Below are 13,026 nucleotides of genomic sequence, written 5' to 3' on the forward strand. Positions count from 1 at the left end.
ATGTTCTGAATTTATTTTTTACATGCACAAATCTAAATACACTACATAATGGGAGGGGAAAGAGGTTGTCCGGAGCGGGGTAAGCCATGAAAGTCCAGTGTCTGGCCACTCCTGATTGGTCCACATCTCCTTATCTCAGTCTCTGGGCAGATATTGCAGCCGTCAGCTTATAATCTTGTTTCGTCTCTCTGAAATAAGTCTTGGCAACACTGGAACTGTCTTAGTTTAAGTTTCGATTTGAGTAATATGTAGCAAGGAAAGCTTATTGTTATATGACACAAAATGGTGGTTAGTACATTAGCAAAAAAGCGTATAAAAGTTACAAGAATATAAAAGTGGAAATAAATATATTCTCTTTTACCCTGACAAAGGGTCAGGCAGATTAAGGGTACCGGATCCCAAGTTGGTGGAGGAGAAACAACCCTCAGCCAAAGACCGGTCGTCATGATCATTTATTGGTGCGACACCTCATCAAACCTGCTAGGAAGGCACCATATAGGACAGCGGAGGACGGGGCCCACGTTTAACCGCACAAGTCCGCGGCAGCTGGACAGAAGTGGGTCACTGGTGAGGCAGGCCAGAGAAAGGAAAGAAGGGGGTCCTGTGCCATATTCCTGAGCTGCCTGGGAGTTGACTGAGCCCCTCACCTGGTGGACGCAGCACGGCTCGGGCGGTCACTACGTGCACAGAAGTGACCCGGAGTACCTGAACTGTGAGTAAAAGACATTGGACGTTGTTTGTGTGCTCTTTCGCTCCTCCAGCACTACCGGTACTGGGACTCTCACTACCATTACTCCCACCATCCACTACACTGCCCTGGGGCCGCACTCTTCCCGTGGGGAGTAACATCAGCCCCAGCGGACTGCCTTGCAGCGGCGGTTCCTAATAACCGCAATCCACGGGTGGCGTAGTCGGACATTATCTAAAGTACAGCAGCAGACTACCATTGGTCTGACCACCCTGAGCCGCGGGACCGGGCCGCCACTACTACTCCCAGAGTCTCCCTATTGCCCGGTTCCGCGTGCCCCACGGCCCAGGGGGCGAGTCAGAAGTTCGGGTCCTAGGAGGCATCGACTATGCAGCCTGCACAGCAGATCACAGCCCGGGCACCACGTCTCCGGGTAAATCTCCACCTTTTGAGTTACTTCTTGTGCAGCTGCCCCATGCAAGTTGCTCCACTCTCCTCGGCCAGCTCCTGCTGAAGACTGAGCTCCTCTGCCCAATCTAGGAGCTCAATAGCCCTGATCACGTCAGTGGTAGCCCAGCGCTGCTGGATCAGATTTACAAATGGAAAACTAATCAGCCCTAGGCATTTCTAATATGTGCAGAGCAGGCGACATAAGTCTCACCGGCATCCTCATAGACCTTTGCTCAGCCGGGGTCTAATAGGAGCAGTAAGATGGCCGTCATGGGGTCTATTGTTAGATCTCGGCTGCCATAGAAACTCATCGGCACCATGACCGCGCCTCCCTCTCCTGTCTAAAGTGCCTAAATGCTGTGGAAGCCCCCTACTGTGTCATACAGTGGATTAAACTGCCAGGGTCAGGGTTGGCTCCACTGTCGGTGGCTGAGGCAGGAGCAGGACTGTGTTATACAGCCACATTTCTGCCGCAGATCTTGTAAGAGCCCTGAGAGGACCTGCCTGATGATAATGTGTCCTATAGAGCGGGTCCTGGTACCGGACTGCCCTGTACATATTCACCACTAGCTGGGAACCAGTTAATTACAAGGTCTAGTTTCGGATGTGTTTCCAGGTTCTGTAGTTGTCAGCATTTTATCCTTAAGGCCGAGTTATAATATCACTGTAACACTCTCGCCCTGTACCTGTATACCTGCCCTGTGTGCTGCACAAAAGTATATAACAAAGTGCGTGTGTACACAGATATCTATCTCCTGAATGGAATTACTGCTAGATCTCCTGTACATAGAAATATGAGGTTCTTAGCACACATTTTGAGCAAATTGTGCGAGCCCATCTGCCAACGTCAAGGCGACCTCTTCAGATGGGTCCCTACACTAACACTACACTAACTTAGTAACTGGGACTAGTTTTTTTTATTGTTATTACCACCATTTTTACTATTTATTATTATTGCATTAATCCAATTAATTGTAACTGTTATAAAACTAATTAAAAAATTTAATTCGAATTTTTTTATTATTCTTGTGATTCTAATAATGGTATTACTAAAATCCCTATGCCTAAAGCTGTTGATCCAGAAGAAGGCAAAAACCCCAGGACACCTACCGCCAATTTGTGTCACGGGAAAAATTCCTTCTTGACCCCGGGAAAAGGCGATCAGTCCTAGGACCCTGGATCAAACCTAATACTGTTATTACAAGTTATATATTACACTAATTATTGTACTACTGGAGTTATTTTAATTTGTTTTTATAAATCTAACTATTTGATATGGTTATTATTAACATTGTGCTATCTTATTACAGTATTATTCTTCTTTCCTATCACTACTAATACTGCCCTATACCTACAGTGTTGATCCAGAAGAAGGCAGAAACCCCAGGACACCTTCAGCCAATTTGTGTCACAGGGAAAAATTTCCTTCTTGACCCTGAGAAAAGACGATCAGTCCTAGGACCCCGGATCAAACCTAATTATGTTACTAGTTATGTAATTACTATTACTGTACTAAATGTACTACTACAGTTGTTTTTAATATAGTTTTTTATATATTTTGTCTTATGTCCTGCTTTCTTATTAAAGTACTACTCTAACTTTTCTATAACTATTTAATATTACAGTATTGATTGAACTACGTCTATAATTATTTTTATTTACTCTTTGTTCTTTCTATAGATATAACTAGTTTATATTTATTAATAATAATAACCTGATGTCTTATTACGGTATTATTCTTCTTTCCTATTGCTACTAATACTACCCTATACCTAGAGTGTTGATCCAAAAGAAGGCAAAAACCTCAGGACACCTTCAGCCAATTTGTGTCACAGCGGAAAAATTCCTTCTTGACCCCGAGAAAAGGCGATCAGTCCTAGAACCCTGGATCACACTGCTATTCTACCTACTACTATTACTATTGTTATTTTATTACTTTCTTACTATTATCACTAGTATTATTACTCAAATTACACTAATACTCATATACTACCACTATATAACTACTATCCTGCTATTATTACTTTGGTGGATTTATACTTACCAGCCGGTATTGCCGTATGATGTTATCGGCAGAGAGGTCCCAGCAGGATGGTCCACATGATGTTCCTCTTTCCTCTCAAATACCGGTTGATGTAATGGCGGACGTTGTTCTGGTTCTGCTTCTTCCTTTTTGCTGTAGGATCGATTGTTGTCTTTTCTGGCCTTTGGCCATCCCTTTCCCCCTAGGGATCTTAAGGTGCAGTTCTGTCCTCTTCGGTCTCCTCTTCGGTGGGACTCCTCTTCGGTGGGACTCCTCTTCGGTGGGTCTCCTCTTCGGTGGGACTCCTCTTCGGTGGGTCTCCTCTTCGGTGGGACTCCTCTTCGGTGGGACTCCTCTTCGGTGGGACTCCTCTTCGGTCTCCTCTTCAGTGGGACTCCTCTTCGGTCTCCTCTTCGGTCTCCTCTTCGGTGGGACTCCTCTTCGGTGGGACTCCTCTTCGGTGGGACTCCTCTTCGGTGGGTCTCCTCTTCGGTGGGTCTCCTCTTCGGTCTCCTCTTCGGTGGGTCTCCTCTTCGGTGGGACTCCTCTTCGGTGGGACTCCTCTTCGGTGGGACTCCTCTTCGGTGGGTCTCCTCTTCGGTGGGACTCCTCTTCGGTGGGACTCCTCTTCGGTGGGCCTCCTCTTCGGTCTCCTCTTCGGTGGGTCTCCTCTTCGGTGGGACTCCTCTTCGGTCTCCTCTTCGGTGGGTCTCCTCTTCGGTGGGTCTCCTCTTCGGTGGGACTCCTCTTCGGTGGGACTCCTCTTCGGTGGGACTCCTCTTTGGTGGGTCTCCTCTTCAGTCTCCTCTTCGGTGGGTCTCCTCTTCGGTGGGACTCCTCTTCGGTGGGACTCCTCTTCGGTGGGTCTCCTCTTCGGTGGGTCTCCTCTTCGGTGGGTCTCCTCTTCGGTGGGTTCTTCGGTGGGACTCCTCTTCAGTGGGTCTCCTCTTCGGTTGGGCTCCTCTTTGGTGGGTCTCCTCTTCGGTGGGTCTCCTCTTCGGTGGGACTCCTCTTCAGTGGGACTCCTCTTCGGTCTCCTCTTTGGTGGGACTCCTCTTCGGTGGGACTCCTCTTCGGTCTCCTCTTCGGTGGGACTCCTCTTCGGTGGGACTCCTCTTCGGTGGGTCTCCTCTTCGGTGAGACTCCTCTTCGGTGGGTCTCCTCTTCGGTGGGACTCCTCTTCGGTGGGACTCCTCTTCGGTCTCCTCTTCGGTGGGACTCCTCTTCAGTGGGACTCCTCTTCGGTGGGTCTCCTCTTCGGTGGGACTCCTCTTCGGTGGGACTCCTCTTCGGTGGGTCTCCTCTTCGGTGGGTCTCCTCTTCGGTGGGACTCCTCTTCGGTGGGACTCCTCTTCGGTGGGTCTCCTCTTCGGTGGGACTTCTCTTCGGTCTCCTCTTCGGTGGGTCTCCTCTTCGGTGGGTCTCCTCTTCGGTGGGACTCCTCTTCGGTGGGACTCTTCTTCGGTGGGTCTCCTCTTCGGTGGGACTCCTCTTCGGTGGGACTCCTCTTCGGTGGGACTCCTCTTTGGTGGGTCTCCTCTTCGGTGGGACTCCTCTTCGGTGGGACTCCTCTTCGGTGGGTCTCCTCTTCGGTGGGTCTCCTCTTCGGTGGGTCTCCTCTTCGGTGGGACTCCTCTTCGGTGGGACTCCTCTTCGGTGGGTCTCCTCTTCGGTGGGTTTCCTCTTCGGTGGGACTCCTCTTCGGTGGGTCTCCTCTTCGGTGGGACTCCTCTTCGGTGGGACTCCTCTTCGGTGGGTATCCTCTTCGGTGGGTCTCCTCTTCGGTGGGACTCCTCTTCGGTGGGTCTCCTCTTCGGTGGGTCTCCTCTTCGGTGGGACTCCTCTTCGTCTCTCTTCGGTGGGTCTCCTCTTCGGTGGGTCTCCTCTTCGGTGGGACTCCTCTTCGGTTGGTCTCCTCTTCGGTGGGTCTCCTCTTCGGTGGGACTCCTCTTCGGTGGGACTCCTCTTCGGTCTCCTCTTCGGTGGGACTCCTCTTCGGTGGGTCTCCTCTTCGGTGGGACTCCTCTTCGGTGGGACTTCTCTTCTGTGGGACTCCTCTTCGGTGGGTCTCCTCTTCAGTGGGACTTCTCTTCGGTCTCCTCTTCGGTGGGTCTCCTCTTCGGTGGGACTCCTCTTCGGTGGGACTCCTCTTCGGTGGGTCTCCTCTTCGGTGGGACTTCTCTTCGGTCTCCTCTTCGGTGGGTCTCCTCTTCGGTGGGACTCCTCTTCGGTGGGACTCCTCTTCGGTGGGACTCCTCTTCGGTGGGTCTCCTCTTCGGTGGGACTCCTCTTCGGTGGGACTCCTCTTCGGTGGGTCTCCTCTTCGGTGGGACTCCTCTTCGGTGGGTCTCCTCTTCGGTGGGACTCCTCTTCGTCTCTCTTCGGTGGGTCTCCTCTTCGGTGGGTCTCCTCTTCGGTGGGACTCCTCTTCGGTGGGTCTCCTCTTCGGTGGGTCTCCTCTTCGGTGGGACTCCTCTTCGGTGGGACTCCTCTTCGGTCTCCTCTTCGGTGGGACTCCTCTTCGGTGGGTCTCCTCTTCGGTGGGACTCCTCTTCGGTGGGACTCCTCTTCGGTGGGTCTCCTCTTCGGTGGGACTTCTCTTCAGTCTCCTCTTCGGTGGGTCTCCTCTTCGGTGGGTCTCCTCTTCGGTGGGACTCCTCTTCGGTGGGACTCCTCTTCGGTGGGTCTCCTCTTCGGTGGGTCTCCTCTTCGGTCTCCTCTTCGGTGGGTCTCCTCTTCGGTGGGTCTCCTCTTCGGTGGGACTCCTCTTCGGTGGGTCTCCTCTTCGGTGGGACTCCTCTTCGGTGGGACTCCTCTTCGGTGGGTCTCCTCTTTGGTGGGTCTCCTCTTCGGTGGGTCTCCTCTTCGGTGGGACTCCTCTTCGGTGGGACTCCTCTTTGGTGGGTCTCCTCTTCGGTGGGTCTCCTCTTCGGTGGGACTCCTCTTCGGTGGGACTCGTCTTCGGTGGGTCTCCTCTTCGGTGGGTCTCCTCTTCGGTGGGACTCCTCTTCTTCTCTCTTCGGTGGGTCTCCTCTTCGGTGGGTCTCCTCTTCGGTGGGTCTCCTCTTCGGTGGGTCTCCTCTTCGGTGGGACTCCTCTTCGGTGGGACTCCTCTTCGGTGGGACTCCTCTTCAGTGGGACTCCTCTTTGGTGGGTCTCCTCTTTGGTGGGTCCCCTCTTCTCAGGAAACACAACCAGATATTAGGAGCAATGCTCAACTGACAGAGTGCCACTACTGACCACCGTGCTGCCCTCATCCCACTAAGTAAAAGTGTTTTTTCCTGTTTTACGCAGAATGCGGACTACTGTGCAGCAACCTATACTCCCGAGGGGCCGCAGGAAACTGGAGTGAATAATGTCCTCCTCTTCCTTTAAATTACGCTTATGCCATGTTCTTACTGGTGAGACGTAATAAATAGCATTAAAGCTGCAGTAATTTTTTTTTTTATATACACTGCTCAAAAAAATAAAGGGAACACTTAAACAACAGAATATAACTCCAAGTAAATCAAACTTCTCTGAAATCAAACTGTCCACTTAGGAAGCAACACTGATGGACAATCAATTTCACATGCTGTTGTGCAAATGGAATAGACAATAGATGGAAATTATTGGCAATTATCAAGACATCCTCAATAAAGGAGTGGTTCTGCAGGTGGGGATCACAGACCACATCTCAGTACCAGTGCTTTCTGGCTGATGTTTTGGTCACTTTTCAATGTTGGTTGTGCTTTCACACTCGTGGTAGCATGAGACGGACTCTACAACCCACAGAAGATGCTCAGGTAGTGCAGGTCATCCAGGATGGCACATCTGTGAGAGCTGTGGCAAGGAGGTTTGCTGTGTCTGTCAGCGTAGTGTCCAGAGGCTGGAGACGCTACCAGGAGACAGGCCAGTACACCAGGAGACGTGGAGGGGGCCGTAGGAGGGCAACAACCCAGCAGCAGGACCGCTATCTCCGCTTTTGTGCAAGAAGCAACAGGAGGAGCACTGCCAGAGCCCTGCATAATGACCTCCAGCAGGCCACAACTGTGCATGTGTCTGCACAAACGGTTAGAATTGACTCCATGAGGGTGGTATGAGGGCCCGACATCCACAGATGGGGGTTGTGCTCACAGCCCAACACTGTGCAGGACGCTTGGCATTTGCCACAGAACACCAGAATTGGCAAACTCACCACTGGCTCCCTGTGCTCTTCACAGATGAAAGCAGGTTCACACTGAGCACATGTGACAGACGTGACGGAGTCTGGAGACACCGTGGAGAGTGATCTGCTGCCTGCAACATCCTTCAGCACGACCGGTTTGGCAGTGGGTCAGTAATGGTGTGGAGTGGCATTTCTTTGGAGGGCTGCACAGCCCTCCATGTCCTCGCCAGAGGTAGCCTGACTGCCATTAAGTACCGAGATGAGATCCTCAGGCCCCTTGTGAGACAATATGCTGGTGCAGTGGGCCCTGGGTTCCTCCTAATGCAGGACAATGCCAGACCTCATGTGGCTGGAGTGTGTCAGCAGTTCCTGCAAGATGAAGGCTTTGAAGCTATGGACTGGCCCACCTGTTCCCCAGAGCTGAATCCGATTGAGCACATCTGGGACATCATGTCTCGCTCCATCCACCAACATCACATTGCACCACAGACTGTCCAGGAGTTGGCGGATGCTTTAGTCCAGGTCTGGGAGGAGATCCCACAGGAGACCATCCGCAACCTCAGCAGGAGCATGCCCAGGCGTTGTAGGGAGATCATACAGGCATGTGGAGGCCACACACAATACTGAGCCTCATTTTGACTTGTTTTAAGGACATTACATCAATGTTGGATCAGCCTGTAGTGTGCTTTTCCACTTTAATTTTGGGGGTGACTCCAAATCCAGGCCTCCATTGGTTAATAAATTTGATTTCCATTGATGATTTTTGTGTGATTTTGTTGTCAGCACATTCAACTTTGTACAGAACAAAGTATTCAATGAGAATATTTCATTCATTCAGATCTAGGATGTGTTATTTGAGTGTTCCCTTTATTTTTTTGAGCAGTGTATTTTAACCCAGCTAAAAAGTGAACTGGCCCCCTCCTGAGGGGAAACTTGAAAAAATGTCTGAAGACAGATCAAGTCCATTCTCTTCCTTCAGCTTGACTCCGCTGGGCGCAGTTCTTCTTTAGCAAATGTTCATACAAAATCATCAATGGAAATCAAATTTATTAACCAATGGAGGCCTGGATTTGGAGTCACCCCCAAAATTAAAGTGGAAAACACACTACAGGCTCATCCAACTTTGATGTAATGTCCTTAAAACAAGTCAAAATGAGGCTGACACACTCCAGCCACATGAGGTCTGGCATTGTTCTGCATTAGGATGAACCCAGTGCCAACCGCACCAGCATATGGTCTCACAAGGGGCCTGAGGATCTCATCTCTGTACCTAATGGCAGTCAGGCTACCTCCGGCGAGCAGATGGAGGGCTGTGCGGCCCTCCAAAGAAATGCCACCTCACACTATTACTAACCCACTGCCAAACCGGTCATGCTGAAGGATGTTGCAGGCAGGAGATCGCTCTCCACGGCGTCTCCAGACTCTGTCACGTCTGTCACATGTGCTCAGTGTGACCCTGCTTTCATCTGTAAAGAGCACAGGGAGCCAGTGGCGACTTTGCCAATCCTGGTGTTCTGTGGCAAATGCCAAGCGTCCTGCACGGTGTTGGGTTGTGAGCACAACCCCCATCTGTGGACGTTGGGCCCTCATACCACCCTCATGGAGTCAGTTTCTAACCGTTTGTGCAGACACATGCACATTTGTGGTCTGTTGGAGGTCATTTTGCAGGGCTCTGGCAGTGCTCCTCCTGTTCCTTCTTGCACAAAGGCGGAGGTAGAGGTCCTGCTGCTGGGTTGTTGCCATCCTACGGCCCCCTCCACGTCTCCTGGTGTACTGGCCTGTCTCCTGGTAACGCCTCCAGCCTCTGGACGCTACGCTGACAGACACAGCAAACCTTCTTCCCACAGCTCTCACTGATGTGCCATCCTGGATGAGCTGCACTACCTGAGCAACTTCTGTGGGTTGTAGAGTCCGTCTCATGCTACCACGAGTGTGAAAGCACAACCAACATTCAAAATTGACCAAAACATCAGCCAGAAAGCACTGGTACTGAGATGTGGTCTGTGGTCCCCACCTGCAGAACCACTCCTTTATTGAGTGTGTCTTGATAATTGCCAATAATTTCCATCTATTGTCTATTCCATTTGCACAACAGCATGTGAAATTGATTGTCAATCAGTGTTGTTTCCTAAGTGGACAGTTTGATTTCACAGAAGTTTGATTTACTTGGAGTTATATTCTGTTGTTTAGGTGTTCCCTTTATTTTTTTGAGCAGTGTGTATTTTCTTATGTCCATGTATTTACTACTAAAAGTAATTTTTTACATTTAGGTTTCATTTTTCACTGGTTACTACAGACTTATTGCTTCCCTGCACATTCAAGTTTCATGTTTTCTTTGGGCATAGATCAGCTAAAAGGCACTCAGGAAAAAAAACAGATGAAAGATCTACAACCTCTCCCTTAAGACTGTCAGAAGGAGCTCACTGATAGATTCTCAGTTAGCTAATTTTGCAGCCAGGAATAGACAGTGCAGCACAGATGCTACAGAAGGCAACATTTTTCATGAAACTCAATTACAGAAATCAATTTTAGCCCCAAATACTTGCATTAAAGTAAAAAAAACAAATGGCCGCAAAGCAGGACAACCGCTTTAACTCCTTACCAACATCTGCCGTACATGTCTGGTATAAGTCAGTAGCGGGTGTATGGAGCAGAGTCAGCTCGCCCCGTACATGGCAGATAATGGCTGTGACAAACAACCAGGACCTGCCGCTAAGAGCTGCGAGTGGAGCGAAGATCTGCCCACCACTGTTAACCTGTTCAGTGCTGCTGTCAATCACTAACAGCAGCATTAACAGCGCGCCGGCATTGGGACGCATCGTTCCATGCGCCCACCGGCGCTCCTGTGACGCGATGACAGGGCGCAGATGGACTGCTATGACATCCGGGGGTCTGCTGAAGCCACCGTGCCTGTCATCATAAAGCTTCATTTGGGCTGTAAAGAAGACCGTGATTTTGCTATATGGAGCATTACTGTGGTATCGCTGTATATAGCACAAGCAATCAGATAATGTATACAAATGCAGTGAAAATTAAAAAAAAAAAAAAGCTTAAAATATTAAAACTCCACACGTTCAACTCACCTCCCACTAAAAATAAAGATAATAAAAATATACACATTTGTGGTATGGTCTCTTTCAGAGAAATATAATCTATCCAAATATAAAAAAAAACAAACGATCAGTGAACACAGAAAAAAATTCAAAAAGCCAAAATTGCATTTTTTTCGTTCGCCACAATACTACAGAAAACCCTGTAAGAAGCGATGACCGTGTCATATGTGTCCCAAAATGTTATCAATAAAGTCCTCTTGCCCTTCAAAAAATAAGCCCCCACACAGCTCCATCAACCCGAAAAATGAAAATGTTACGGGTCTCAGAAAAAATGGTGACACCATCAAAAAAAGTTTTTTCTTTTGTCAAAACTATTGGAGAAGTTTGGTCCTGCTGTAATCACACTGAGGAGTAGGATCCTATTACCAGGTCATTTTCACCACACTATGTACGCCGTTAAAACCCTTCCCAGATAAACAGGGTCAGGCTTTTTTTTTCCTCGCACTTTTACTGCACTTGGACTTTTTTTCCCGTTTTCTAGTACTATGTGGTAAATGAATGGTGGGATTTATAAGTACCGCTCATCCTACAAAATAACAAGACCTCACACTATGTGGACAGACATGAAAAAGTTATAGCCCTTGGAAAAAGCGAAGGAAAAAACAGAAAAAAAACATCAATTGGTTCTGTTGGGAAGGGGTAAAGCTGAAGAAACGCATGTAACAGCAGAATATGGAGGAAGGTGAGATATCACAGGCTGGTGGATACTACCTGCTCCATCGCTGGCAGAGTAACCCATCCCCATGGTGGCCGCTGAGATCTTCTCTTGTAGAAACGGATCCAAAATCTATAAAACATGGGGAACAGTCAGCAGAGGGTTTGGTGATTGGCTCATAGTGGCGATATACCCAGGGGCATTACTGGGCACAGGGAAGATTGGGAATGAATAGGATTGGCTGTTAGATATGTGATCTCTTCCATTAAAGGGGATGTCTAGTTGGAACAAGTTCTCACTGATCTCTGGATAGGTGATGACTCTTAGATCGGTGGGTTTGGCCGCTATGACCCAATCAGCAGAACAGCACTTATAGATAGAAGTGAGCGAAGTGCAAATGTTCAGCCGCCGGTCCGTTCATTCTCTATGGGGGGCGCTGTACTCAGCTTTCTCCTGCATAGAGAATGAATGGAGCGGTGGTCCGGGGAGGGTCTAGCAGGGATTAGTTGGGTTCCCAGCAGATCTAGAAGTTGTCACTTATCATGTGTTGGGGAATAATGACTTCTCCTCTGATAAATGTGCTGATTCCTGTCAGTTGTGGTCGCTGAGTGCGTGTGATGGGATGCGGCTCCGTCCGTTATATTATATCACGTCTTATACCTATAATCTCGCTGATCGCAGGTGTCTGTCTTCACACTCAGATGAGATGGAACAAACTGACCATATAGAATTTTTTTTTTTTTTCTTCAAATTCAAACCGAGCAATCCTATTGGCTGAGTATGAATGCAGTTACCATGGTAACAGAAGTAGCTGCAGATTTAAAGGGACAAGATACTAATATTGTACTAAAGTGTATTTTATTATATACTTCACATAACTGACTGGGTACACCTTGGTGCTGGTGGGATGGCTTTTTTTTTTTTAATCAAAAACCATGTTTACTAAGTACCCTATATTATATATATTTCCTATTGCTTTTTACTTACTTATAGCAGGGTATATGTTCATATTGTTTCTATCCTAAGTTTGTCTATTTTCTAATAGATGGTGGCAAACTTCTTCCTCGCCTTTGAAGCACAGCTTTCAATTATTCCTGTCGTAAACGAGGTAAAAAGCTTCGAGCCGAGCACGATCAGACTCCTTCAGTCCCGCAGCAGGTAAATCTGTGAACATCGCCGGCACTCCTGCTGTTCCTAGTACCGATCCCTCTGAGCGGCTGTGCAGTAATGAAGGCTGGATTCACCCCAAACTTGCTCTTCTTTTTTTTCGATTTCCAGTTCTGGTAATTAGTGATACACATGTGTATATCCAGTGGTCAACTCAAAACCTATGTATGGAAAATCAATTGTTTGCTGTATGCATCTCATTTGTAGGATGCACACTATTCATTTCAATATGGAGCGGAGTAGGAGGAGACTTTCATTGCTGTCGCCCTTTACTTCCTCCCTGCTGATAGGAAATGCCATGCTGTTTGCTTGTGTCCTGTGATTACAGCAGCCTGCAACAGTTTTCAGCGTGCACTCCCCGGCTCAGGCATCAAGCAGTAAATGATAACATTAAAACGCTGCTACCCCTTTGTTAGTCACTTTTTTATCTTCTTCCCCTTCTACGAATGCTGTAGTCCGTTATTCTAGAACTGCTCTGAAAATGGTTCTCTCTGGAGTGTTGGGATTTGGGTTTAGGGTGGGTTATGGGAATTGAAGTTCAGATACTTTGTTCATATTTTTACTATGGAATTACTATGTCATGTATGTTACTTGAAAGATGGAATATTTGTAGTTGGAGTTTTTCAATAAAAATGATTTGATTAAAAAAAATATGAAATTAAAATTCCTCTGTTCTTGAGAAAGCATAGGATTTTACTAAGAGGTAAATTGCACGTTCCTTGTTTTCCGGGCACTTTACATTTTTGCTAGTTTTGTACGATTACACAATCCCTTTTATAGGCC

General features: G+C 48.2%; 1 pseudogene; it reads left to right on the forward strand.

Annotated features, from left to right (window-relative positions):
• The window catches only part of LOC141214192 (translation factor GUF1, mitochondrial-like), a 158,719-nt pseudogene that overhangs the window by 118,567 nt on the left and 27,126 nt on the right, over positions 1-13,026 (forward strand).

This window comes from Phyllobates terribilis, unplaced genomic scaffold (assembly GCF_046119375.1).
Source record: "Phyllobates terribilis strain yellow unplaced genomic scaffold, ASM4611937v1 Scaffold_217__1_contigs__length_3308461, whole genome shotgun sequence".
NCBI lineage: Eukaryota > Metazoa > Chordata > Amphibia > Anura > Dendrobatidae > Phyllobates > Phyllobates terribilis.